Raw genomic sequence first — 3,348 nt, 5'->3', positions numbered from 1 at the left:
CTGAAAAATACAATAACTTAACTGAAAAATTCCTAGATGGGTTAAACAGTAGACTTAATTAGATCAAGCAGAAGAAAGAATCAGTAAACTCAAAGATAGGTGATTTCAAATCATCCAGTCAAAGAAGCAAAAAGAAAAAAGAGTGAATATATCCTAGGGACTCATGGGACAACATCAAGCAAACCAATATATGCGCAATGGCAATCAAAGAAAAAAGAGAGATAAAGAACTAGAAATCGTATTTTAATTTAAAAGTTTAAATTAAAGATTATTTTAATTTTAAGATTTAATTTAAAGATTAATATTTGGTTATTATTTAAATAGTTGTCACAAACTTCCCAAATATGGAAAGGGAAATGAGCATCCATATCCATGAATTCCAGAGAACCTCAAATAGATTACATATAAAGAATTTGACTGACACTCTTTATAATAAAATTCTCAAAAATCAAAGACTATATGGAAGCAACAAGAGAAAAGTAACTCATCACATCCAAGGGAATGGTCAAAAGACTATCAGCAATTTCCTAGCAGAACCCTTACAAACCAGATTGGAATAAAAATGCTTAAAGAAAGAAACTGCTAACTAAGAATGTAATACTTTGAAAACTGTCCTCCTAAAATAAAGGAGAGTTAAGACTTTTTCAGACAACCAATAGCTAAGGGAGTTAATCACCACTACACCTGCCTTACAGGAAATGCTAGGGGGAATTTTTTACATTGAAAACAATGGCTACTAAACAGCAACATGAAAGAATGTGAAAGTATAAAACTTATTAGTAAAGGTAATTACATAGGCAAATATAGAGTACTGTAATGCTATAATGGTGGTTTATAAATAAGCTTTAATTCAACTATAAAAGTTAAAAGACAAAAGTATTAAGAATATAGCTACAAAAATACATTAGTAGATATACAGTATAAAAAGATGTAAATAGTGACATCAATAATAAAGTGTGTGAGAAGAAAGGAAACTGTAGAGTTTTTGTACAGGATTGAAGTTAAGTAGTTATTATCTTTAAAGAAACTTTTATAACTATAAGATCTTTTATATAGGCCTCATAGTAACCACAAATGCCTATAGAAAATACACAAAAGATAAAGAGAAAGGAAACTTTTCTTTCTCACAAAAGACAAAGAGAAAGGAAAGATAAAGAGAAATTAAAAACAATTAGGATACAAAGAATTTACTTCAAAATAATAAAGCCATATATGGTAAGCTCACAAGCTAACATTATACTCAGCAGCTTGCTGTTTGAGAGATTCCCAGAATCTCTAGCTGGGAGGTTGGCAAAATACTTGTTTGGTTCATTTTCATTAAGATCAGGAATAAGGCAAGGATGATAATTCTTGCTCCTTATATTTAATGTAGTATTGGAAGTCCTACCTAGAGAAATTAACCAGGGAAAAAGAAATAAAAGGCTTCCAAATGAGAAAGAAAGAATTAAATTATCTCTGTTTCCAGATGACATGATCTTTTTTTATGTAAAAAAACCTCTAATGATGCCATTAAAAAAACTGTTGAAACAAATTCAGTAAAGTTGCAGGATTCAAAATCAACATACAAAAATCCACTGCAGTGCGGCGGCTCGGGGTCCGCCCGCGGGCTGCAGTGCGAGCGGCGGCCGGCTCCCCTCCTCCCCCGCCCGCCGCCGCCGTGATTGGGTGGAAGATGGCGCTGGGCGGATGGAAATCCTAATGACAGTCTCCAAATTCGCCTCCATCTGTACCATGGGCGCCAATGCTTCGGCATTAGAGAAAGAGATTGGTCCAGAACAGTTTCCAGTCAATGAGCACTATTTTGGATTAGTCAATTTTGGGAATACCTGCTACTGCAATTCAGTTCTTCAAGCACTTTATTTTTGTCGTCCGTTTCAGGAAAAAGTTCTAGCCTACAAGAGTCAACCTAGGAAGAAGAAGAACCTTCTTACATGCTTAGCAGATCTCTTCCATAGCATAGCCACTCAGAAGAAAAAGGTTGGAGTAATACCTCCTAAGAAGTTCATAACAAGGTTACGGAAAGAAAATGAGCTTTTTGACAACTACATGCAACAAGATGCCCATGAATTCTTAAATTACCTGCTAAATACAATTGCTGATATTTTACAAGAAGAGAGAAAGCAGGAAAAACAAAATGGTCGCTTACCTAATGGTAATATTGATAGTGAAAATAACAACAGCACACCAGACCCAACGTGGGTTCATGAGATTTTTCAGGGAACATTAACTAATGAAACCAGATGTCTTACTTGTGAAACTATAAGCAGCAAAGATGAAGATTTTTTAGATCTTTCTGTTGACGTGGAACAAAACACATCAATTACTCACTGCTTAAGGGGTTTTAGCAACACAGAAACTCTCTGCAGTGAATACAAATATTACTGTGAAGAGTGTCGCAGCAAACAGGAAGCACACAAACGGATGAAAGTTAAAAAACTGCCCATGATTCTAGCTCTACACCTGAAGAGATTCAAATATATGGATCAGCTTCATCGATATACAAAACTTTCTTACCGGGTAGTTTTTCCTTTAGAACTTTGTCTATTTAACACTTCAGGCGATGCAACCAATCCAGACAGAATGTATGACCTTGTTGCTGTTGTGGTTCACTGTGGAAGTGGTCCCAATCGAGGCCATTATATTGCAATAGTTAAAAGTCATGATTTTTGGTTGTTGTTCGATGACGACATTGTAGAAAAAATAGATGCACAAGCTATTGAAGAATTCTACGGGTTGACATCAGACATCTCAAAGAACTCTGAGTCTGGTTACATCCTTTTCTACCAGTCTCGGGACTGAGGGGGAATCACGATGAAGAGATACTTTCTGCCTCATTTCTTCTCTGGTTATTTTGGAAAGGATCAAGCACTGTTTTTTCAAGAAAAGAGAAATGCAGGAAGCTCAGGGGGCAGCAGCACACTTTGCACACAGTGAAGCAAAGACGATGGATAACAAGCCCTTCCGATCATGGTAGTTGATTTATTTGCTTAGGTATCATGCTGTACGTGCAGTTCCATATGACAAGGAAGTGAAAGCAGAGATACCTGCTCCTCTTGTAAAACAGCCTTCCAGTTACTGACAGGCATCTTCTCTTCATTAATTGCACCAGTAATGATTTGAGTTCCTTGGGGGTGCAGTAGAAGGAATTGGAATCTGTGCTAGCTTGTATTGATAATTTAAGGAGATGATGCTGAACACGCTGCATAAATTCGTCTGTGTTCAGTTATGTATAAAAGCATATTTACTGGTCTTTTCAAGAGTAAACCAGAAATACTTTTGGGCCCAACACTTGCAGTTGCCTTCCTGATGTAAAAAACTAACAAATGCTAGATAATCCAGTGTCAGGAA

The 3,348-nt window shown here is 36.2% G+C and overlaps 1 pseudogene; it reads left to right on the top strand.

The window, feature by feature from the left end:
• The first annotated feature begins 1,611 nt into the window (after positions 1–1,611).
• Positions 1,612–3,000, top strand: LOC105885814 (ubiquitin carboxyl-terminal hydrolase 12 pseudogene; annotated as a pseudogene).
• The last annotated feature ends 348 nt before the right edge of the window (positions 3,001–3,348 follow it).

The sequence above is a fragment of the Microcebus murinus genome, chromosome 15 (genome assembly GCF_040939455.1).
Source record: "Microcebus murinus isolate Inina chromosome 15, M.murinus_Inina_mat1.0, whole genome shotgun sequence".
NCBI lineage: Eukaryota > Metazoa > Chordata > Mammalia > Primates > Cheirogaleidae > Microcebus > Microcebus murinus.
The sequence above is the reverse complement of the archived record's forward strand: the minus strand, read 5'-3'. Positions and strand labels throughout refer to the sequence as shown.